Here is a 26,305-nt window from a genome sequence, read left to right on the forward strand (position 1 = left end):
ACAGATGTCCCTCCTATGCCATGCTGGAAGGATAACGCAAAAATTGGAAACGAGGTGCCCTGTGACCTGGGACTATCAAAGGCTATTAGACACAGTGGCAGGCTCCATGGAGATGGACAAGTGTATTAAAACTGGATTCGTAAAGAAAATAATAAATACAGTAACCTGTATATGATTAATGGGGCAAAACTTGCCCTTGTTTCAAGCTGTCCCATAGATAAATGGAGCTGGGACTAACAAGTGAACTACTGTGAGGTTTTGCTTTGTTTTGTTTTTTGGTGGTGGGTGGGGGTCAGTTAGGCTAGACCCATAGACAAGGGAAAAAATTAGATCTTTATAACACACTCTTACTTTGGGCATCGGAGAATTTATGCGCTTCTGGGGGCATCTCGATGGACTGTGTTTTCCTCACAAACAGATGGGCTTATGAGTGCCATTTTATCAGATTTAAGATTAGGCTTCAGATTTAATTCTGTCCCATACTTGGCAATGGGAGGAGTCTGACTTTTCTGCTTACGTGCCTTGAAATGAATCAATGATGATTTGTTTCCCCTCCTTTTCTCCCCCTCTTTACCTTGAAAGCCAGGTAACAGATGAAGCAGAGCCAGAGTGATTTTCAAGTGTCATCCTTTTGTGTGAGGGTGACTTATGGAAACCCCCCAGGCTAGAGGTTCTGAATGCCTCTACGCAAAGCAGAGAGGACAGACAACAGAATGATCTCAGGGTGTAAAACTATGCTTGCTTGTGTGGGATTTGATTTAAGCCATTTTTGAACTGCCAGTTCGTTGTTTCAAAAGGCATACCTGCACAGAACCTGTTGTGGTCAAGAAGCTGATTAGCAAAAGAATGTTCTTCAGTTTCTGGAAATCCTATATAAAGAACCATCATGGTTTTTGTTAAGAATAAGATTACCCATGAGTTACCGAAACCCATCCTGCTTTAGTGAAGAGAAGGTTTGGAGGAGAAATAACTCAAGGATGGGAAAAGGATCTAGGAAGAAACCTAGAAAAATAGAGATTCTGAGAGAAATAAGTCTCTTAAGCAGAACTTAGAAAGAGATGAGAATCCCTAAGATTAAGAGGATCCTTATAATTTTAGTATTGAAGAGAAATGGGATCTCTGAGACAGGAGAATCAGGTGGTCATTGCAGGCATAAACTGAAAGCACATTTCCTGGCATCTCTACCTGCTACCTGTGTGTCTGTGGCCAAGTTATTCAACCTCTCTATAACCCATTTTCTGCATCTGTTAAAATGAAGATAAAGTACCTATCTCAAGGGGCTTAAATGAGGCTTACATGAAATGATGTATAAGTAGACAAAGTACTTGGCATAGTGTCTGAAATATTATAAATGCTCAATAAATGACAGCTTTTATTAGTTTATAAACTAGAATTTCAATCTTTATCACTGCAGTAGAAATAGGCGTGACTGTGGATTTGAGAGAGTCAGGCAGGGGAATGTACCATGGACAAGGGTCTCCCAGCCCCACGTGCAATGCCTGACGCATAAGAGGTATTCAGTAAATTTCTCTCAAGGGATGAATCACATAGATCAGGTCTTTCAGTACGTCGAGTTGGGACTGAGCTTCACTTGCCAAATGTTTTTTGACTGCTTTCTGAAATACCCAGTAGAAATAGTAAGGTCATCCCACTGGTCTTGTCAAGCCAAGAAACACAGATGAACAGACAGACATTCTGGAACACAGGGTATGGTCAAGTCAGTTCTAGGTTGTCCCTATGCACCCATCCTCCCCATGTATCCTGACCTGTGATCTCGCCTAAAGCTCCTGTGGGGATTGCTCTGGTTTGGCCTGTTTATATCAGACTTCCTCAGCATAAGGATAAGTCACTAATGAAGGTTGTAACGTGGGACTGGGTATCTGGCTTCTTTGCCAGACTCTGTATGGACATTCTGGGGTGGCAAGGTCAAGGGAAAGATGTAGAGACATGACCAGTAAACAGGCAAGATGCCACCATACTCTCTCCACTTTATCCCCTGCCACTGGCATGGATAGAGAGCTAGAGGCAAAGCAAGGGATGCATGCCATTCAATAGCATAAGGAGAGGAAGGAAGGAAGAAAGGGTCAAGAAGGGGGAGGAAAGGAAACTCACTTTTACAAAGTCAGACTCAGATCCCATGTGCTCAAGAAATAATTGTTACCTGAGTTGTGATATAATCAAATAAGCAATAATCATTTAATTCATTGTCACTTTATGCCATGAAGCTTCATAAAAATGGATTGGATAATGAGGCAGGAAAAGGAATTATGGAACAGAAGCTGTTCTCCCTGACTGTGAGCCCCTGTTCTGGCTGAAAAATATACAGAGGTCCATCAGGGTAGAAAAGGAACAATCCCAAACCCCTCCAGGGAGTAGGAGGGTGCTAGGACATACAAAGTGGGTTGTTCACTCTAAAGGGACTGTCCAGGCTCTACTTCTTGGAATGGGGTTTGCAGTAGGCCCTAGATGACCTTCAAGGAATATCTGGATTTTGACATGTAGACCTGGGTCTTGTTGGAATCATTGTAGATTCCTATTGTAGTTATGGTGTGGATTTAAGCTGCATCTCTAAACACAGGTGCTAATTCCATTGTCTCTAAATGCATAGAATTGATAATTGAGGGGAGGGAGTTAATATTTTTCAGCATCTTTTGTGTGCTTCGCACTGTGCTAGATGCATCTCATTTAATCCTTCAATAGCACTGGGAAATAGATATTATTTCCATTTTACACATGAAGAAACTGAGGCTCAGAGAGGGCCTTGCTGAGAGTCGTGCAGCTAGGGATTGGTAGAGCTAGGATTATGAACTAGCTCTACCTGCTCTTTCCTCTGTAAAAGAGAGATTCAGAAACTGGCTAGGGGAGGATGTCAAAAATGAAGTTGTGGGCTTCCCTGGTGGCGCAGTGGTTGAGAGTCCGCCTGCCAATGCAGGGGACACGGGTTCGTGCCCCGGTCCGGGAAGATCCCATGTGCCGCAGAGCGGCTGGGCCCGTGAGCCATGGCCGCTGAGCCTGCGCGTCCGGAGCCTGTGTTCCGCAACGGGAGAGGCCACAACAGCGAGAGGCCCGCGTACCGCAAAAATACAAAAAAAAAAAAAAAAAAAAAAATGAAGTTGTGAGCATTATAAAAAGCAAAATATGATATTGTCATGTGGACGTATTATAATTAAGCACTGAAAAAATTATCTAATTATGTTGAGGATTTTTTTTTCCATATTGGAAGCGTGCATTTCCTGCATGAACTTTGAAAATATATATATTCTATAACGTAGAAGTTTTACTTTGTATCTCAGTATTTACTGTACAGAAAAATTTACCAGTGAGCTCAAGGAAGTATGCCCGAGGTTGTTCATTGCAGAATTTCTATAAGAGTAAAAACAAAGCGAAATCAAACCAAACCAGCAAACAAAAACCCTGAAGCCCTGTTGATGAAAGAAGTAAGAGGAGAAATTTTTCAAAACAATGTGAAAAATTTCTTAGATCTGTATAAGTTTTCAGATTGAAAGGGACATCTAGTGTTCAACAAAATGAATACAAAATGACTCACAACAAGGTAGATTATCATGAAGTTTGAAGCATCACAATAAAGAAAACATCCTAAAAGCCTCTGGACAGAATAATGAGTCTCGTATAAAGAATCAGCGGTCAGAATGGCATTAGTCTTCTAAAAGCAGCACTGGAGGATTAGGTGTCAATTTAGCTGATGTGCATGGCCATGCTGAGAGGAGGTAAAGAGTTCTTTTAGTGAGTGTGAGGATGAATTATTGCTAGGTAGATAGAAAACAAAAGATAGGTAAAAGTGAGGCAATTATCAATTCCAAGAAAAACAGAGAGTTCTATAGAAAAAAAATCACATAATCATAGTACTATACATGCTATCAATGAACAGCACTTACAATAATGATAATAATTATTATTATATTTAATCAAGCATAAATATATTACTTATTGGGGATTTGGAGAGAAGAGAAATATATGCATATAAGGGGTGAATGGGGAAGGAGAACTAAATCTTCATCTTTCATCTTTCTAACAAGTCAATGGATAATATCTAAAACTGAAAAAAAAAAAAAGAAAAGAAATAGCATTATATTTATCTTATTTAGTGCACCAGAAGAAATTCCTTTTCTGGGAAGTGGGATTCGGAGATGAGATGGGGAGCTGCAGAAGACTGCTGCTTTTATCTTAAAGCCTTGGGGTGATATTTTCCTTTTTAAAATACATGCTTCTATTAGTTTGAATGTTAAACTAAAATCAAAGCTCTTGCATGCTTATTGGAAACATTTGGAATGTAAAAATGTGTAAAAATGTAAACAGGATTACTCATAACTTATCACCCAGATATACCCACCGTTAGCGCTCAAAAGTATGATCTTCTAGTCTTATTTTCTTTCTGCTGAAACACACTTTATAGGATCATAAAGCATTTGAGTTTTATAGGCTTCTGTTACTATACAGCTCGTTTCTCCTCCCCCTCCCCTTCCCTCCCCCCTCCCTCCCCCCCTCCCTCTCTCTCACTCTCTCTCTCTCTGCCTCACTAGCTTTGAGGTGTTAAGAGGCCATGTGGGGAACCCCATGTGGCAGGGAACTGTGAGCAGCCTCTTGGAGCTGATGACATCCTTGACTGACAGCCAGCAAGAAGCTCTCGGTCCTACCAGAGGAAGGAATTGAATTCTGCCAACAACTTAAGTGAGCTTAGAAGTGAGTCCTTACCCACACAAGTCCCAGGTGAGACCACAGCCCCTGCCAAAACTCTGAAGTCTTTTGAGACTAATCAGAAGATCCAGCTAAAGTCATGCCCAAAGTCCTGGCATACAGAAACTGTGAGATGATAAATGTTGGTTGCTTTGAGCCATTAAGTCTGTGGTAGTATAATTACATGACAATAGAAAACTAACACTTGTTCTATTGGAGGAATTCACAATTTGAGGCACATCTTTGGGAGCAGACTATGTATAAGAGTGTATAAAATTGGAGTATCCAGCATCATATTGCTCATGCTGGGGATGAAAGTCAAGGTATGCCATGCACCACCCCAGGAGAATAGCCCTGACCTTTCTGAACCAGTATCCTTTTGTTTTCACTCTATGGAAGTGCTGACATGTCAGCTGTTTTTGCATGTGTGAAAGGATCTTACACAGAGGGCTCATGTCTTAGAACATGCACGTGGTGTTTGTACAGCAAAAATAATGTTGGTTTGCAGGACCTACGTATGTAGGATTTTACTGGAGCAGAGAGGCCTTGAAAAAACCTCCCAAGCCAACAAGCTTGTGTTTTCTTTTCAAAGAAAGACCAACCAAGCTTAATTTAAATCAAAACAGAAGGTAACGGTGAAAAAAAGGGGAAAAAATTACATAAGCACGAGATAGCAAAAAGGAAAGTGGCAGGCAACATATGTGAAACTGGAGGAGTGAAAATTCAATGAAAATATAAGTGTAACTAATTGTTTCTCAGAAATGTGACTGATTTACCTCCCTATTAGCAGGAGGCCCTAGCTGAGTGCCTTTTAATTGAAAGGAAAGAATGTACCTTGTATATGTCATCGTCACTTGCTTACTAAAGGGTCCTGTTCTCTTTCCAGCACGTGTGGCAAGAATTGGGATATGCTGAATTGGAAGAAGGAAAAAAAGTAAAATTATTAGCAAAATAGTTTAAAGGATAAGCTATAAGAGAAGATGGAAACAACTGACAGTGATCCAAAAGGGAAACATTAAGGCAAGAGGAAATGTTAATGTAGGCTAAAAACACTTCTGCCTGGGAAGAAAATGACAAATTCCCCTAAAGGGCGATTCACACGCAATAATAAGCATAGTAAGAGTTGAATGCACACCTACTGAATTAAACAACAAGAATATTGACTGAATTAAACCACAAGAATATTGAAAATGATTAGTTAGCATATAGGATCTTCATTGTACCAAACTTTTATTCATTCAGCAAATATTAGCATGCAGTAACTCTTTTATAGTTCACGGCAACTCCATGAGGTAAATAATGTTGTCATTCTCCATTTTACAGACAAGGAGGCTGGAAAAGCTTATGGAACTTGCCCAAATCGCATGGCTAGAAAGTAAAAGAGCTGGGTTTTGAATTCAGGACTCTCTGATCCTAATTTTCTCGCATTTAATATAAGAAATCTCAAGGGCTATGGTGGTAATAGAAAGGAAATGCAGGGCACAGCCTATGTTAAGAAATGCCCACGTGCAGATGGAAGGAAAGACAATGAGCTATTCTTAGGGGCTGAGGAGCACAGCAGTTGCAGAAAATGCCCCAGAGGGATGAGGCACCAAGATAGAGTGTGAGAACTGCTCTCAGGATAAAACAGTAAGAATTGTGGATCCCCTGTTCTTTGATTTTTAAAACCACTATGCCAATATTGGAGCAAATTAAAGAGATTACCTGCATCAGAATCACTTGGGAATCCTGTTAAAGTCCAGATCCCTGCACCAGACTTCAGACCATTTTTAACAAGCCACCATTGACTGGGATGCATACCAAAGCTAGAGAAAGATTCTGCACTAAGATGTGAGTAGAGGATGCTCCTCACTTATAGTAACAACCATAGCGACAGAATGTGTTTGAGTAACACTGACAAGAAGGTTAGCTCACTGGGGAGCCCAAATCACATATTTATCCAGCCCAAATCCACGGCATGGGTAAAAAATTTTTTAAAGACCATGAATAAGGTGATCCCCCCACTCCACCCTAAACAACCCAAGCGAATGAATGAATGAATAAGACATGATATAAGCTGAAACATGTGCCCCTGGGCTGGTCCCCCTGGATGAGGCTGCAGTGAATGGAGGTGAACACAGCACTGACTCTGCTGGGCATCCACAGCTGGATCACAAAAATAGAGGCTGGTGCATGTCCCGTCAGCAGTAGCCAAGCCAGAGGGAAGGCTGGGTGGACTGTCAATTTCAGAAACGCCAGAAAGGTGCCTGAAATTTGAGAATTTCTAGAACAAAAAAGATTCTATGCTTTTTATATCTCTACATGTTGGATGTGTTTTTCATTCATGTTATTCTACATACAGCATGACTTTTGGTACAGGGTATCAAAGAAGTGGTCAAGCTGCTCATGAGATTGTGGCCAGTCTTGCCTCTTCTAGCTAGATAAAGGCTGTGGAACACTGGATTTCACCTTCTTCACTTAAAATTTTTTTCCAGCTTTATTGAGATGTAATTGACATACAACATTGTATACAATGTTTAAGAATACAATGTGTTGATATGATATAATTAATATGTTGCAAAATTATAACCACTGTAGTGTTAGCTGACACTTCCATCATGTCACATATTTGCCATTTCTCTTCTGTGGTAAAGACATTTCGGGTCTACTCAGTTAACAACTTTCAGGTATATAATACATTATTGTTAACTATAATCACCATGCTGAATGTCAGATTTCCAGAACTTCGTCTTCTAACTAGAAGCTTGTATCCTCACCTTCTTTGATTTTATACTTCCTGGTAAAAGGGTGAAATGCAGACTGTAGATGAAACAGAGAGATGACTTGTTAAGGAATCTAATGGACCCTTTCCTCTCTGCCATTTCTGTAGAAAGGTTTTATTCCAGCATCTGTATTTTATCCCAGCTTCTTACAAGTCTCTCTTAATACAGACCATTGCCTGAATCCCTGGAGCCCATGTACTTCTAAGGCATCCCTGCGGTGTGTTTACTGTTATTACTCTAGCCAACAGACGTGAAACTGAGATGATATTTCTAGAAATAAAATGGCTCCTCATTTCCCTACCTGTCTCAGAATCACACTGGATCCTGAAACAAAGCCAGGAACACCACTCATAGCAACTCTCTAGCTGCAAGGAGAAGTGTTTTCAAAGCACCTGACAAGCTACATCTGATTCATCCTCGAAACCGACTTGTCAGGGGAATAAACACCAAGTGTCAGAACTTCCCAAGAAATCTAGTGATGAAAAGCCCTTTAACAATGAACAAATTAAATTCAGTTCTAACGCCAGGAACAGAAAGAAAGCGAAATGAAGAGGCACAGAAGAGCAAGACCAGGTATGATTTTAGATAAGGCTGGAGATGAGTTAGACCGTTAACGAGAAACAGATACTTGAAGAGCTTTCAAGACAGCAGATGCCCAGGAGAAGGAGGCTGATCTGGGAAGGTCTTGCAGCCAGGAGAGGTACTTTGGTGCTGGCATTAGCTAACTTTTTATGAAAATATCCCATCCATGGACATCCACCAGACAATCATGTTTGCCCCTGCTTTTGCCACTCATGTCCTTGCTTTTTTTTTCCCAGACCTTCTATCCCAAGGCTGATATGTACACATCGTGATTTCTTTGTCTTGTTTCCACCTCCGCATTCCTCTCTAGTGCTGTCAGATCAAATAGACATGCTCTAAGTGACCACTCAATACTTCAGGCTTGAGGCTTCTCAAAGCCAACATGTTAGATGAGCTCTAACAGTCTAATGGTGTGATGGTTTCCATTAAGTACTGAATCTTGCCCTGTAGGGATGGAGCTAAGAAATGCATAAATTATTTAATGTAAGGACTTTGCTGATGACTGATAAAATCAAATTAGCTGCTTTGGGCTAAGGATGAATTTGAAACAGAATTCCCTCCTTTGAAGAGACAGTGACAAATCTATTTGATAGGTCTGCATGTCAAGTTTCTTTGGTAGATAATTTAGCAGAATCCTTTGCTAGGCAAAGTGAATGAGATTGACTTAGGTTATGGACTAGTTTTTTTTTTTTTCCTAAAATGTTTATTTTTGTCACATTATTAAACCCATACCCACCCATACACATTTTATTTTAAAAAGCAGAAAAAAAAAAAACCCTCATTCCTAATTCTAACAATACAGTAAAACTTGACATTTGGAGTATTTCCTTCTAGCCTTTTGTCTACATGGGTGTATAATATAGATATCTTTACAAAATAGAAGTCATTTTATATATATGGATATTTACTTTTTTACATATTTATTAAAACCTGATTTCAACTAGTATATAATAGGCCATATTCTGACTCCATTTTTGATTATTGTTTCAGGGTAATTATTCCACTAAAGGTTACAAATAGTTTTAAGTCTCTTAATATATGTTGCCATATTATTTTCCAAAAACTCTGACTCAACTTGTAATCCCAACAAGTAATATACGGGTTTTTAAGTTTTGGGAGGGTTGGGTATTAAAAACGTAGAATTCACTTCCTATGTGTAGATACTTTCCAAAATATTTGCTAGGTGAAAATACTATCTCATTGCTTTTTGAATTGACTAATAAAATGTATTACTTTTTAGGCTTTTAAGTTACTTTTTTAAAAAAATTAATGTGTGAAGAGTTTTGCTTTGTTCTACTCCTTCCTGGCTACATGATTCCCTAAATCACTACCTGTGTAATTATGACTGGTGTAACCAAGAGTGTGTGTTTTGAAGTAAAAATGCATCACTTTTGTAACCTGAGTAGTTCCTTGGTCACATGTGATCTAGTCCTAGTGTGATTTCGTGTTTGAACAAACATGATACGGGAACCAAAATTAACAACAATTTAAAAAATATATAACTTTGTCTCTCTTAAAGAACATTTTTAAGATCTAATTTATAATCCATGCTAATACTTTTTAAATTATCCTGCTTATTCCTTTCTTTTTTACCCCATGGCTGCTTGAAAGCTCCCCCACCCCACCCCCGCCGCACCCCAGTGCATACTCTCCATCAAAAACTGTGTCCAGCAACCCATACCTCTTAGTCTTTGCCTTTTTTTTTTCTTTTTCTTTTTTTTTTTGCGGTACGCGGGCCTCTCACTGTTGTGGCCTCTCCCGTTGCGGAGCACAGGCTCCACACGCGCAGGCTCAGCAGCCATGGCTCACGGGCCTAGCCGCTCCGCGGCGTGTGGGATCTTCCCGGACCGGGGCACGAACCTGTGTCCCCTGCATCGGCAGGCGGACTCTCAACCACTGCACCACCACAGAACCCCAGTCTTTGCCTTTTATATCACATCCCCCTTCCTCCTGACACGCTGATCTTAATTTCCTCTACCCAGACTCCAAATTTGGTATCAAAAAGTCTCGAATCATGTTGCCAAAGAACTCTGTTTGATGGAATGATAAGATGCACAGGTGCACATTGACTTATGTTTTCTTTATGCTGGCTTTCTGAACGCTACTAGCTGTCAATGTGTAACTGTCAATATGGCTTTGCAGAAAATTATCAGTGTTTGCACAGCAGAGCCCCATCTCAAACCAAGTTAGCACTTGCTGATGGCCAATAAAAAAAATAAATTTCTTTTTGAATTTTATTTTATTTATTTTTTTATACAGCAGGTTATTAGTTATCTATTTTATACATATTAGTGTATACATGTCAATCCCAATCTCCCAATTCATCGCATCACCACCCGCTCCCCGCCACTTTCCCCCCTTGGTGTCCATACGTTTGTTCTCTACATCTGTGTCTCTATTTCTGCCCTGCAAACCAGTTCATCTGTACCATTTTTCTAGGTTCCACATATATGTGTTAATATACAATATTTGTTTTCCTCTTTCTGACTTACTTCACTCTGTATGACAGACTCTAGATCTGACCACGTCTCTACAAATGCCCCAATTTCATTCCTTTTAATGGCTGAGTAATATTCCATTGTATATGTGTACCACATCTTCTTTATCCATTCCTCTGTTGATGGGAATTTCAGTTGCTTCCATGTCCTGGCTATTGTAAATAATGCTGCAATGAACATTGGGGTGCATGTGTCTTTTTGAATTATGGTTTTCTCTGGGTATATGCCCAGTAGTGGGATTGCTGGGTCATATGGTAATTCTATTTTTAGTTTTTTAAGAAACCTCCATACTGTTCTCCATAGTGGCTGTAGCAATTTACATTCTCACCAACAGTGCAAGAGGGTTCCCTTTTCTCCACACCCTCTCCAGCATTTGTTGTTTGTAGATTTTCTGATGATGCCCATTCTAACTGGTGTGAGGTGATACCTCACTGTAGTTTTGATTTGCATTTCTCTAATTATTAGTGATGTTGAGCAGCTTTTCATGTGCTTCTTGGCCATCTGTTTGTCTTCTTTGGAGAAGTGTCTATATAGGTCTTCTGCCCATTTTTGGATTGGGTTGTTTGTTCTTTTAATATTGAGCTGCATGAGCTGTTTATGTATTTTGGAGATTAATCCTTTGTCCATTGCTTCGTTTGCAAATATTTTCTCCCATTCTGAGGGTTGTCTTTTCATCTTCTTTATGGTTTCCTTTGCTGTGCAAAAGCTTTTAAGTTTCATTAGGTCCCATTTGTTTATTTTTGTTTTTATTTCCATTACTCTAGGAGGTGGATCAAAAAGGATCTTGCTGTGACTTATGTCAAAGACAGTTCTTCCTATGTTTTCCTCTAAGAGTTTTATAGTGTCCGGTCTTACATTTAGGTCTTTAGTCCATTTTGAGTTTATTTTTGTGTATGGTGTTAGAGAGTGTTCTAATTTCATTCTTTTACATGTAGCTGTCCAGTTTTCCCAGCACCACTTATTGAAGAGACTGTCTTTTCTCCATTGTATATCCTTGCCTCCTTTGCCATAGATTAGTTGACCATAGGTGTGTGGGTTTATCTCTGGGCTTTCTATTCTGTTCCATTGATCTATATTTCTGTTTTTGTGCCAGTACCATATTGTCTTGATTACTGTAGCTTTGTAGTATAGTCTGAAGTCACAGAGTCTAATTCCTCCAGCTCTGGTTTTTTCCCTCAAGACTGCTTTGGCTATTCGGGGTCTTTTGTGTCTCCATACAGATTTTAAGATTTTTTTGTTCTAGTTCTGTAAAAAATGCCATTGGAAATTTGATAGGGATTGCATTGAATCTGTAGATTGCTTTGGGTAGTATAGTCATTTTCACAATATTGATTCTTCCAATCCAAGAACATGGTCTATCTCTCAGTCGTTTTTATCATCTTTAATTTCTTTCATCAGTGTCTTATAGTTTTCTGCATACAGGTCTTTTGTCTCCCTAGGTAAGTTTATTTCTAGGTGTTTTATTCTTTTTGTTGCAATGGTAAATAGGAGTGTTTCCTTAGTTTCTCTTTCAGATTTTTCATCATTAGTGCATAGGAGTGCAAGAGATTTCTGTGCATTAATTTTGTATCCTGCAACTTTACCAAATTCATTGATTAGCTCTAGTAGTTTTCTGGTGGCATCTTTAAGATTCTCTGTGTATAGTATTATGTCATCTGCAAACACTGACAGTTTTACTTCTTTTCCAATTTGTATTCCTTTTATTTCTTTTTCTTCTCTGATTGCCGTGGCTAGGACTTCCAAAACTATGTTGAATAAAGCAGTGAGAGTGGACATCCTTGTCTTGTTCCTGATCTTAGAGGAAATGCTTTCAGTTTTTCACCATTGAGAATGATGTTTGCTGTGGGTTTGTCGTATATGGCCTTTATTATGTTGAGATAGGTTCCCTCTATGCCCACTTTCTGGAGAGTTTTTATCATAAATAGGTGTTGAATTTTGTCAGAAGCTTTTTCTGCATCTATTGAGATGACCATATGGTTTTTATACTTCAGTGTGTTAATATGGTGTATCACATTGATTGACTTGCATATATTGAAGAATCCTTGCATCCCTGGGATAAATCCCACTTGATCATGGTGTATGATCCTTTTAATGTGTTGTTGGATTGTGTTTGCTAGTATTTTGTTGAGGATTTTTGCATCCATATTCATCAGTGATATTGGTCTGTAATTTTCCTTTTTTGTAGTATCTTTGTCTGGTTTTGGTCTCAGGGTGATGGTGGCCTCGTAGAATGAGTTTGGGAATGTTCCTTCCTCTGCAATTTTTTGGAAGAGTTTGAGAAGGGCGGTGTTAGCTCTTCTCTAAATGTATGATAGAATTCACCTGTGAAGCCAACTGGTCCTGGACTTTTGTTTGTTGGAAGATTTTTAATCACAGTTTCAATTTCATTACTTGTGATTGATCTGTTCATATTTTCTATTTCTTCCTGGTTCAGTCTTGGAAGTTTATACCTTTCTAAGAATTTGTCCATTTCTTCCAGGTTGTCCATTTTATTGGCATAGAGTTGCTTGTAGTAGTCTCTTAGGATGCTTTGTATTTCTGTGGTGTCTGTTGTAACTTCTCCTTTTTCATTTTTAATCTTATTGATTTGAGTCCTCTCCCTCTTTTTCTTCATGAGTCTGGCTAATGGTTTATTAATTTTGTTTATCTTCTCAAAGAACCAGCTTTTAGTTTTATTGATCTGTCCTACTGTTTTCTTTGTTTCTATTTCATTTATTTCTGCTCTCATCTTTATGATTTCTTCTACTAACTTTGGGTTTTTTTTTTGTTGTGGTTTTTTTGGGTTTTTTTTTTGCTGTGTTGGGTCTTCGTTTCTATGCGAGGGTTTTCTCTAGTTGTGGCAAGTGGGGGCTGCTCTTCATCGCGGTGCGTGGGCCTCTCACTATCGCGGCCTCTCTTGTTGTGTAGCACGGGCTCCAGACACGCAGGCTCAGTAGTTGCGGCTCACGGGCCTAGTTGCTCCGCGGCATGTGGGATCCTCCCAGACCAGGGCTCGAACCCGTGTCCCCTGCATTAGCAGGCAGATTCTCAACCACTGTGCCACCAGGGAAGCCCTAACTTTGGGTTTTGATTGTTCTTCTGTCTCCAGTTCCTTTAGGTGTAAGGTTAGATTGTTTATTTGAGATTTTTCTTGTTTCTTGAGGTAGGCTTGTATTGCTATAAACTTCCCTCTTAGAACTGCTTTTGTTGCATCCCATAGGTTTTGGATCATTGTGTTTTCGTTGTCATTTGTGTCTAGGTATTTTTGGTTTCCTCTTTGATTTCTTCAGTGATCTCTTTGTTATTTATTAATGTATTGTTTAGCCTCCATGTGTTTGTGTTTTTTACATTTTTTTCCCTGTAATTCATTTCTAATTCATAGTGTTGTGGTCGGAAAAGATACTTGATATGATTTCAATTTTCTTAAATTTACTGAGGCTTGATTTGTGACCCAAGATGTGATCTATCCTGGAGAATGTTCCATGCACACTTGAGAAGAAAGTGTAATCTGCTGTTTTTGGATGGAATGTCCTATAAATATCAATTAAATCTATCTGGTCTATTATGTCATTTAAAGCTTGTGTGTCCTTATTAATTTTCTGTTTGGATGATCTGTCCATTGGTGTAAGTGAGGTGTTAAAGTCCCCCACTATTATTGTGTTACTGTCAATTTCCTCTTTTTTAGCTGTTAGCAGTTGCCTTATGTATTGAGGTGCTCCTATGTTGGGTGCATATATATTTGTAATTGTTATATCTTCTTCTTGGATTGATCCCCAATCAGTATGTAGTATCCTTCCTTGTCTCTTGTAACATTCTTTATTTTAAAGTCTATTTTATCTGGTATGATTATTGCTACGCCAGCTTTCTTTTGAATTCCATTTGCATGGAATATCTTTTTCCATCCCCTCACTTTCAGTCTGTATGTATCCCTAGGTCTGAAGTGGGTCTCTTGTAGACAGCATATATATGGGTCTTGTTTTTGTCTCCATTCAGCAAACCTGTGTCTTTTGGTTGGAGCATTTAATCCATTCACATTTAAGGTAATTATCAATATGTATGTTCCTATTACCATTTTCTTAATTGTTTTGGGTTTGTTTTTGTAGGTTCTTTTCTTCTCTGTGTTTCCCACTTAGAGAAGTTCCTTTAGCATTTGTTGTAGAGCTGGTTTGGTGGTGCTGAATTCTCTTAGCTTTTGCTTATCTGTAAAGCTTTTGATTTCTCTGTCGAATCTGAATGAGATCCTTGCCTGGTAGACTAAGCTGGGTTGTAGGTTCTTCCCTTTCATCACTTTAAATATATCATTGCCACTCCCTTCTGGCTTGTAGAGTTTCTGCTGAGAAATCAGCTGTTAACCTTATGGGAGTTCCCTTGTATGTTATTTGTCATTTTGCCCTTGTTGCTTTCAATAATTTTTCTTTGTGTTTAATTTTTGTCAATTTGATTACTATGTGTCTCAGCATGTTTCTCCTTGGGTTTATCCTGTCTGGGTCTCTCTGTGCTTCCTGAGCTTGGGTGGCTATTTCCTTTCCCATGTTAGGGAAGTTTTCGACTATAATCTCTTCAAATATTTTCTCGGGTCCTTTCTCTCTCTCTTCTCCTTCTGGGACCCCTATAATGCAAATGTTGTCACGTTTAACGTTGTCCCATAGATCTCTTAGGCTGTCTTCATTTCTTTTCGTTCTTTTTTCTCTATTCTGTTCTGTGGCAGTGAATTCCACCATTCTGTCTTACAGGTCAGTAATCTGTTGTTCTGCCTCAGTTATTCTGCTATTGATTCCTTCTAGTGTATTTTTCATTCCAGTTACTGTATTGTTCATCTCTGTTTGTTTGTTCTTTAATTCTTCTAGGTCTTTGTTAAACATTTCTTGCATCTTCTCGATCTTTGCCTTATTCTTTTTCTGAGGTCCTGGATCACGTTCACTCTCGTTATTCTCAATTCTTATTCTGGAAGGTTGCCTATCTCCATTTCATTTAGTTGTTTTTCTGGAGTTTTATCTTGTTCCTTCATCTGGTACATAGCCCTCTGCCTTTTCACATTGCCTATCTTTCTGTGAATGTGATTTTTGTTCCACAAGCTGCAGGATTGTAGTTCTTCTTGCTTCTGCTGTCTGCCCTCTGGTGGATGAGGCTATCTAAGAGGCTTGTGCAAGTTTCCTGATGGGAGGGACTGGTGGTGGGTAGAGCTGGGTGTTGGTCTGGTGGGCAGAGCTCAGTAAAACTTTAATCAGCTTGTTTGCTGATGGGTGGGGCTGGGTTCCCTCCCTGTTGGTTGTGTTTGGCCTGAGGCGACCCAACACTGGAGCCTACCTGGGCTCTTTGGTAGGGCTAATGGTGGACTCTGGGGGGGTCTTATGCCTAGGACTACTTCCCAGAACTTCTGCTGCCAGTGTCCTTGTCCCCACGATGAGCCACAGCCACCCCCCACCTCTGCAGAACCTCCAACACTAGCAGGTAGGTCTGGTTCAGTCTCCTATGGAGTCAGTGCGCCTTTCCCTGGGGCCCGGTGCGCACACTGCTTTGTGTGTGCCCTCCAAGAGTGGAGTCTCTGTTTCCCCCAATCCTGTCGAAGTCCTGCAATCAAATCCCGCTAGCCTTCAAAGTCTGATTCTCTAGGAATTCCTCCTCCCATTGCCGGACCCCCAGGTTCGGAAGCCTGATGTAGGGCTCAGAACCTTCACTCTGATGGATGGACTTCTGTGGTATAAGTGTTCTCCAGTTTGCGTGTCACCCACCCAGCAGTTATGGGATTTGATTTTATTGTGATTGTGCCGCCCCTACCGTTTCATTGTGGCTTCTCCTTTGTCTTTGGATGTGCGGTATCTTTTTTGGTGAGTTCCAGTGTCTTCCTGTCGATTGCTCAGCAGTTAATTGTGATTCCGGTGCTCTCGCAAGAGGGAGTGAGCGCATGTCCTTCTACTCCGCCATCTTGAACCAATCCTCTTTCAAAATAAAAAAAATTTTAAGTCATGATTAGATGGCTACTACATTCAAGGTATTGCACTATATGCTCAAGGACAAGGGACATTTGCAAAGATGGAGACTATCTGTTTCCTGTTCTCTAGGTGTCTTCAGTTGGGAAGAAGAAAGCCATAAACATGGAGAGAAAACCCTATCTATCAAAGTAAAATGTATTAATTATGCATTCCAAGAGAAATGCTTTAGAAAGGTCATAGCCACTAGACCAGTGCAATAAGACTATAAAACATATTCCTCCAGCCTCTTTCTTCAAACAAGACACATTCATCCCAGATTGAAAGATATGGCAGCAGGGTCTCCAGCTTGAAACTTTTCAATGTAGTCTGGTCCAGAGAAGGTGGTCTCAAATTTTGGATTCTCCAAAAGTGGTTTTGGTATAGTTAATAGAGATGCTACCAAAAAACCTAAAACGGAAGACGTGCCCATTGTATCCTTTGTTTATTGACTATCTACTATGTGCCATGTACTGTGCAATTCGCTGGGAATATCTTTGTGCACACAACAGAGATGGCTGTTGCTTTTCTGCAGTTTCCAGGGGGTATATTCTGTAAATTGGCCTCCATTTTGGCACTAGTTAACCTTGTTTTCCATTTCCCTGATCTTTCATACTCGTGTTTTCTTTGTTTCATTTTTTTCCCATATTATATGTTTCTTTGTAAGATGCCATAAATTCCTAACACAAGCTGGTTATAAACAACAGAAGAATGTTTCTAGTTAGTCATGTGCCAGCATTTTTTGCCTTGTACTTGATTAGCTACTTGAGGACAGGGTTTCTGTCTCCCTAATTAGAACATGGTATTTCTTTTTGTATTTGTCTTAATACTCAGCATTGTATACAGTATACTTCCCAATAAATGTTTGTAGATATAATTTGTCCCTCTAAAATAGTTTCTATAAGCACTGCCCCTGATTAAAACAGCAGTTCTGCAATCACTCAGGCAAGAGGCTTTGAAATATCCAAAACAATGTATTTGCACAGGAAATCTTGGGTTTAAAAACTCTGCTGGATTGTGAATAGATAAGAGTCACCCAAACCAGCTAGCTTGATTTTCAGGGAACAAACAGGTGGTTAATAGTTTATTACAATTACTGAGAACCAAGAAGAAAATGGTCTCACTCAAAGAAGAAGTTTTACAGACTCCAGCTGAAGTTCGGGATCAAGAGGAAAAGTAAGGCTGTTGAAGGAGTGAACTGGATGATATATCTTGCCCAGTTTCCATTTGACACCCAAAGGGAAGGAAATTAGAAATGAAAAGGTTTGGCTTTTCTTTGGAAATGATCCTTCCCTGGTTGGACTTTGCAGGGAGTGTTAATGAAGTGATTCCAAGTGGAAAACACAGGCGGCTGACCCAAGACCTGATCAACACAGTATGCATTCAGTTTGATGCAGTGAGCATTTCCCCCGTGTGTTCTGTATAAGACAGTGCCCCAGGCAAGATGAGAATGTGAGGGAGATAGAAGAATGTGGGGGAGGCAAAAATGAACAAATGCACAAAAGAGATGTATTCTGGCCCTAGGAATTGGGGAGGAGCTCGTGGAGAAGGCTTTGGAGGAGGGGTGTCAGAGAGCCAGGCAGAAATGGAAGGATGGGTATTATTCCAGGAGGAGGAAACGTTGAGTACAAAGGCATGGTGATGGAAAATGTGTTCTGTGTTTGGTAAGGGGGGTTGTATGGCTGGACCATTGGGGTGATGTCAAATTACCAAAGTATTAAAATATTTGGAGGCATGTGGGTGACTGAATTACATGCTCTGGTTCCACAGAGATGTTTGGAGTTCTGATACAGTGTGATCCAGACCAGGGAACCTTCTCTCATGCATTACATGTGGGTACTAGGGGACCACATGGAAGTTCATCCGTCTCCACTTCCTCCCTCTACCCTCAGCTAAGCCAGGACTGTTTCTACAAACCTCCTGGGAAGGAGAGAACTAAAACTGTGATGTCATCCATATGGATGAGTGGTTCTCAAGATACATTCAGTGAAATCCTAAGGTTCCTTTGGAAACATCTCAGGGTTCCCCTGGAATGCAGAGACATAAATAAGCAAAATGGGGGTGAAGTACGAGCAGGCACTTATCCTATTTCAAAGAGAGCAGATCTACATTGGTCTATTTTATATATTAGGCCGCTGCATAAGACTTTATTTGGAAAAAAAAGAATTCCATGCCAACAAAACAAACAACAACAATAAAATACTTTTATATCTGAATAATCAGAAAACCACAGCAAACCTGTGGAAATGGGAGGAGGCATGGTAGGTGTCAAGGGCGACGGACATAAAAAGGCAGGCAGTGATATTAATTATCAGAATAATTGCTTTTTTAAAATATCAGGCATTGATTTGAATTTGCTTGGAGGGGAGAAATTTTAAATCTATAGCTAAGTATAACTTGGAATTGTATGATTTTACCTTTCTGAAAGAAATGAAAGAACCCACTGCATGGAGAGAGAAGATATATTTCTCTTGGCATGGGCAAGCCATTATAGGCAAACTTCAGTAATAATATCTATATATATTGAGAGCTTACTCAATGCCAGCCACTATGCTAAGCATTTTTATGTCCATTCATATCTAGTCTTTACCTCAAATCTATAAAGTTGTCATTGTTTTTATCTATATTTCTTCATAATAAGGAAACAAGGCTCAGAAACTTCAGTAACATCCCTCAAATCGCACAGTTAATAATAATTAATAATAGGGGTAATTAATAACAATAGGAGTAGCTGATGGAGACCATGTAAGGAGTTTCCAACTCATCCAAGTCCAATTTCAAAAGCAAACACTGACTATGGGACCCAAGATCACTTGGTTATACTGGAAAATTCCACAGGAAGAAATTCATCCATCTGCCACAGCTACTGCAATCTTTGGATCTTCTGTTTTATGACTCTTTCTTATCTCTTGTCTCCTTTCCCCTCATGGACTATAATATAGTTTCTTAAGCAATGAGATGGATGAGATATACCAAGCTTTTATATGCAAAATATGTGATTTATGGGGTTGTAATTATATTTTAATTATTATCAAAAATTTCTCTTTCTTTATGACAATCACCCTCAAAGCTGCAAATAAATATATTAAAGTTTTTTATCTTAATTCTATTACAAATCAAATATTCCATTCCAGATATTTCAGGGCCAATATCTCTTTCTTTCTTTCTTGTGCCTAATCTCTTAGCTTCAGTAACTCATTGTTAAATGGAAATAATCAGGCCTGTCTTAAAGAGTGGCATGACAATGAAAGATAATGTCTATAAAATGTCTCCTTTAGGGCCTGATCCATGATAGGCACTTTGTGTTACAATGTTGATAATAATATTAATGCACGTGTCTTTCCTTTACTTGGAGAAGCTGTCCTGTTTCATTGAAAGTTATTTCACTGGATTGTGTCTGTTACTTTGCAGGTACTGTATACATTTGATGATCTAGGATTTAAGTCCATGGCCCTTCCATTACCGAGAAGTAGAACGGAGGCAGCATGGGGCTTGCTGGTGCAGACATCTCATAATTCCAAGCAGTGGTAGCCACCAAGAAGAAAGGAGATGAGAAGGTGAAGCAAAAAAGAAGGGAGGAAGGGAAAGAGGAAAGGTACAGATATACAAGAAGCTAAAGGGAAGAGCAGAGCCAACGAGGGCTTTCCACTCTTCACCGACAATGGCAAAATGCCTTCTCATCTGAATGGCTCCCACGCTTCACTCCATTGGAGAACTTCCCTTCTCTCACCCCTTCAGTCTACACTCGGGCTCTTTGCAGGTACCTCTTCTGCCACCTCCTCTGCCTGCCCCAGCTGAGCAGAGTGCCCTTCCTGTGCATTGTGCATTCTGCCATGCTTTGTTCTGCCCACTAGGCTGGATCGCGTGGCAGAAGCCCCATCAGTGTCTGCTGAGCTGGACTGCTAAAAGGTTCTGCACCTCTCACAGATCCAGGGTGTAAACTGAAGAGTATATACTTCCTGGGGATGAGTTCACATCACCCAAGTCTATGCAACTGACACAAGCACACTGGTTGAAATACGTATTGGTGATATCTTTGGCATTGCTCAGAACAGGTACAGCAGTTGTTAAAAGCTGTCTTTTGCTTGCTGTGTTGTGAATTGGTTCGGTCAGGGCAGAACTGAAGCACACATCCCAGAGATGGTTGTGGAAAGCACCAGATCTCCTTATGAAAATCACCTTCTAGCTCCCAGGGCCCTTGTCCTGCTGATCTGCCAGGTCAGGAATTCTGCAAGTTGTCAAAAGTGAAACCTCAGTGGCCTGGAGCTGCAGTGCAGCTCTGGGTAGTAATCCTGGGTAGTAATCCCTTGTCAAAAGGCAGCAAGGTGGGCGGGGAGGGGAGCTAAGCACTGTTGAAGTGGACAGGCTTCTCATACAATGTACCTGCTGCCCTCTCACTGTCTGCCTTACCTCCACACCTTCCAGAGTAGGGACCAATCAGATCACGGCTCTCATTACCCGCCCAGTCTCAAATGCTTTACATTGTGAGAATGTCCCAGGCTCAGCAACATCTAAGCAGTTAGCAGCATTAGGGCAGGGGACATAAAGAACTTGGCCGGAGCCTGCTTTGTTTATGGAGGAGGGGCTTATAATCTGTGTCCTGCAAATCTGCATGTACAGCAACAAGATATATTTCAAAGGTCCACGGGTCATCTGACCACATAGGTAATTGAGTCCAAAGGGTCTTTGAGCTGATAACTGTCAAAGGAAAGCCTCTAGGAATAACTTCTCTAGAGCTGCCCTTTAAATTAGGAAATCTGTCTATAGCAGGTTTTCTCAAACTCTCAGATAATGCTTCGTCACGGGGGCTGTCCCACGCGTCGTAGGATCTTTGGCAGCCTCCCTGGCTTTTACCCACTAGATGCCAGTAGCCTCACCCTCTTCCTCCCAGCAGTGACAACCAAAAATGTCTCCAGACACTGCCAAGTGTTCCGTGGGGAGGAAGATTGCCCCCAGTGAAGAACCACTGGTGGTAACTCACATGTCTAGCTATGAAATGAAACCTCACTCAAACACAGTCTGAGCTACCCTGATAATCCTGAATCTAGTTGTGCTTTCAAATGACTTCAGATTGGTTACACTTCTCCCCAAGCCTGGTGCCAGTGCAGCAACTCATTCTAAACTATCCAAGCTCACTGAATCCAACCAGCCCAAGCTCTCCCTCGAGCCAGTGTTGACATACATGAGAACAGCTTCTTCAGGTTCATTCATTAAATCAACAAATATTTATCAAACAATATGCCAGGTTATAGAGTTTTGAAAAGATCCACCTGAAATTTCTCATGAGGTAAAGTCCCTTTCCTGTCTCAAAGGAAAGAAAAACCATAACAATATTTTTAAGCTGCCAACTTCTGTGCTTCTGTACTGTTTCTGGACAATTTGATCACTTTTTATCCTTGGGCCCAATTATCCCTCTGCCTGTTTATGGCTTTGCTTCCCACCTCTGTAGTAACAGGAGCTCACCATGATGCTTTGCAGTTATCATCACTGACAGCCTTTCCCCAGATAGCGGCATCCAGAAAACCAGAAACAAGGGCAAACCAGTGATGGAAGGCCTATGGCTTGCCAGATGCTACTCTTCTGCAAGAGCAACACACCAGCAATGATTTTGATCCAAAGGTAGCATTAGACATAGACAAAGAAACTGTAAATGTAATCATACAAAATAGGAGAAAAATACATGCAGAACGAGATGGCCACCTGGGAAGGCAAAGGACGGATGTTAAATAGTCAAGGGAGGGCAGTAGATAAAATATTTAGAGGACACGCCTACAGTTTAGGGTGACAGTGTATTTCAATAATCTGGGAAGTGACCCTTTGCCCTTAAAAGTTACTCTTTTCTTCTGCTGCATCATCTTAGCACTTTAGGCGCAAGTCTGCTATGGCCTTTACCCATGTTGCCTTACCTTACCAAGAGCTTTTCTTTATTTTCTTCCCCACCAGTCCAGAGCGGGCCGTTGCTTATCCATCTCTTCATGTCCCCAGGAGGCAGTTCTCTCTGCGCACCTCTGACACTTGGGACTAGAGCTGGCCGCCATTTGGCCAGTAGGTAAGACACATTTTACTCATTCTACTCACTGTGATTTCCCCACTGATAGTGTTTGACTCTCAGCTTCCATCCTAACTAGGGCTAGTTCCTCAACCATTCTCTCCAACTTGGTAAATCTGTGCCCTAGAGAGGAATACATTAGAATATATAAGCTTGACCATTATTTCTTAGTTCAGGGCCAGTATTAATCCTAATAGGCATTTCGTCATAACATGCTTCTCAAGCAGAGAGTCTGTTGGTGTGACTGGGAATCAGAGGGTCATCACAAAGTCCTCAAGAGAAGGATGATAAATAAAGTGATGGACAGAAGACAGAATGCTCACACCTGGTCCAGGCACCAGTCCGGTTAATATCCTGCCTCGTCTTTCACACCATGATTTGTACTCCCTATAGAGACATGAAACAGCATATGAGGGAAAGTACCTTGGGTCAAATAAAACAGCATGGATAAAAAGTCCTCCTGTGTGTAGAGCCATTCTCCTCTGAGCCTTGAGTATAAATCCAAATAACAGCACCTGCATCTTTCCAATGCAGAAGGAAGTTGTGACGGTCAGGAATCAACCTGAGAGTTTTAACCTCAAGAGGCCAAAATACTCCAATTACTACTTGGAGTATTATTGTCTTACTCATATAGTCAACAGTTATTTCTCAGTAGATGGTATTCTGGGGGCATAGTGCTAGGTGGGCATTAAGGAGGACACACAGGTTAACGAGACCCTGCCCCTACTCCTGAAGGGCTTACCGTGAAGCTACTCAGAGGGGGCTGCATGGACTGTGCCTGGCCTGGGGGTTGTTTGTGACCCTCCACAATGGATAAGAAGAAAAACCGAGAGCAAGCATTTAGAAACTTGTACAGCGAGTAATATCATGTGTGTTGAATCTGATAACAAAAATTCAAGTTTGCCTTTTATGTCTCATTTTTAATTCATTTTCAGTACTGATTATGTTTTATAAAGGTAAGGGTCTACAACAGATTGGAAACTGAAAAACAACTTGTCCTTAACTATTTCCTGTTTGAGAAGCACTGGTCAAACACACACATGACTAAACTATAAAACAGGCAAAGGATAAATGTATAATATTAAAAAGCTGAAATAGTTTAATGTTACAGAGGGGGAGGAAGATTCTGAAAGAGATGGGTCCAAAGGTACAGGAAGCCTAGGAAGTCACAAACTTCCCCTTTCCAAGCTGAACAAAAATTAATTAAAAGAAACAATTATTATTGACACTAGTAGGAAAAATAATCTCCTCATGATGAATGACATGATGAACTAAACTTTATGACACTTTAAATATACAGAAATATTTAGATGTGAAACTATTGGGACCAAATGTAAAGAAGATCCTGGAAATCTAAATAGAGTTTTTTTCTGGAAGAAATGAACAGAATGGTTGAAAACAAGCAAGGGGATTCTCAAAAATACCAATGTCTCAAGCTAGAGAAGTATTGGATCCGGGGACACTGGAGACCCCAGAGTAAGTTCCTCAGTGTGCCTTCCAGAGCCACCGTTCTTCTCTCCATAAACAGTATTCTGAGACCACAGGAGTGGACGTGGGGCAGATAAACTTAGTAATAGTTTTCTCTAGTCTAGCGGATGGCAGAAGGCAAGGAAGTAATAATATCCCAGCAGCAAGTGTTTCAACAAAGGCCTGGCAGCAAAAGAGGTGGATTCAAAGGAGGAACATGCCTGTAGCCACACCAAATCGAATGCTTGCTAGCTACAGGGCTTCTCTGTAACTTTACCTCTGTAAAGGAGTGTGCTCACACCACAGATGGGAAAAATTGAAATCTGAAGGATACCTTCCCTTTGGGATGGAATCCACTGCTTCTTCAGTGAGGGGTTTTCTGGTGTAGAAGTTCCAACAAAACCGGAGATTAATCAAACAGAAGCAAAATGACCAACGGCCTTGGCTGCCTTTCCTGGGAAGCTGAGAGATTATCAACATCTCACGCCGAATCTCATTATATAAGAGTTCACACATTTGGGGTAAACATTATTTTTCTGGCAAACAGGAAGACAGACTACCTGCCTTTTAAAAAGTGAACAAGAAAAAAAAAAAAAAGCAAGAAAAATTGGCATGTTTCCAACATGAAAGTTCTATCCCCAGTCTTCCCTTCCCCCACCACAAGAAGGAAAGGTTGAGAGAGAGACTGAACAGGTATGGAAAAGAGGGAAAGAGGAGGGCTTCATTTTAGAAGAATTTCAGTTGAAAACAAACAAACATGACAACTTTTACTGAATTCTCAAATAAATTTTAAAGTACATGGATGAAAAAAAGTGCCCAAAATATGGTAAGAAAGCATGATACAAGGAATAGGGATTTAGCAGAACTTAGGAAAGAAATTGAGGAGAAAAGCAATGCTTTAAGACATAAAACTGCAATGATCAAAGCAGGGAGCAGAACCATTGCCACAGGAAACAGGATTTGGGAAGTACAGGAAATGTAGCCTATCACGACAAACTAAAAATGTTAAAAGCAAGAATGGTAGGTGTGGAGGGAAAGGCAGTATATATAGATATGTGTATTCTGTATATTAAGTATATATGATAATATGTTATATACTTATAATCTGACAAATGGATAATTCATGATCATAAAGAAAAGTAAGAGTTCTACTACAATAAAACAAATATTTGGATAAGGAAGACTTGAGTCTACACACTGAAAGGGGTCACAGAGCCTGGAAAAATCGGTAAACATCAACCAATGCTGAGAAAAAATTCAGTAAAATTATTGTACTACAATGATGAAGAAACCATTCTGCAAGCATCTATGTAGAATAAGCAAGTTACTTAAGAAAATAAAAGAGACCAGGTAGGTTTCTCACAGAATTAGATACCAGAACATAATGATAGCAGCAGGTTAAGGCCATGGGCTTTGGGGACAGACACACCAGGCTTGTCCATTCACCTGCTGTGTGACCTTGCACTTGTACCAGTTACTTAAAGTTTCTGATTCTCAGTTTCCTCATTTGTATGGAAAGATGACCCAATCATATAAAATTAGCCATTGTATGCTTTTCTAACTCCAGAGAGGTCATGAAGAGGAACGAGACAGACCATGTATCAAAATATAAAAGTCAAAGAAATAACCTCCAAGGCACCACAATATACAGAGTGAGAACTACTGGAGCTCTAAGAAGAAATCCTGAGAAGCATAATAGGGAGGGTGACTTGATAAATGTTTCTAGTCCTCATTAGGACAAATAGAAAACAAATCAATAAGGCAGAAGGGCTTTAAATTGTCTAATCAGTTAAGTAAATATCTGTTTTATGTCTTACAACCGAGAATATATATTAGTGAATTCAAGAGGCATTTACAAAAATGTTCCAAACTACTTCCAAAATTATTCCTATATATATATATATATAAAAATAGTATAGGCTGAACCCTTTAATCACATGCAACATGACACAAAATATATAAAAGAACAAACATTGGGACTTGCCTAGTGGTCCAGTGGTAAAGAATCTGCCTTACAATGCAGGAGACGCGGATTCGATCCCTGGTCAGGGAACTAGGATCCCATATGCCGTGGGGCAACTAAGCCCGCACACCACAAGTACTGAGCCCACACGCCACAACTAGAGCGCCTGCGTGCCGCAAACTACAGAGCAGACGCGCTAGAGAAGTGCCACAAGGAGGGAAGAGAAAACCCACCGCCACAACTAGAAAGAAGCCTGGGGCTTCCCTGGTGGCGCAGTGGTTGAGAGTCCGCCTGCCGATGCAGGGGACACGGGTTCGTGCCCCGGTCCGGGAAGATCCCGC

At 40.4% G+C, this 26,305-nt stretch overlaps 1 long non-coding RNA gene across 1 annotated transcript in view; it reads left to right on the forward strand.

The window, feature by feature from the left end:
• The window catches only part of LOC109552183 (uncharacterized), an 81,549-nt gene that overhangs the window by 24,287 nt on the left and 30,957 nt on the right, over positions 1–26,305 (forward strand). Inside the window, exons 4-8 of the long non-coding RNA XR_004528578.2 lie at positions 4,542–4,728; positions 5,582–8,030; positions 19,897–20,245; positions 20,340–20,540; positions 22,429–22,534. This is a non-coding gene — a long non-coding RNA (uncharacterized lncRNA). The remainder of the gene's footprint in view (positions 1–4,541; positions 4,729–5,581; positions 8,031–19,896; positions 20,246–20,339; positions 20,541–22,428; positions 22,535–26,305) is intronic.

This window comes from Tursiops truncatus, chromosome 10 (genome assembly GCF_011762595.2).
Source record: "Tursiops truncatus isolate mTurTru1 chromosome 10, mTurTru1.mat.Y, whole genome shotgun sequence".
In the NCBI taxonomy this organism is placed as follows: Eukaryota; Metazoa; Chordata; class Mammalia; order Artiodactyla; family Delphinidae; genus Tursiops; species Tursiops truncatus.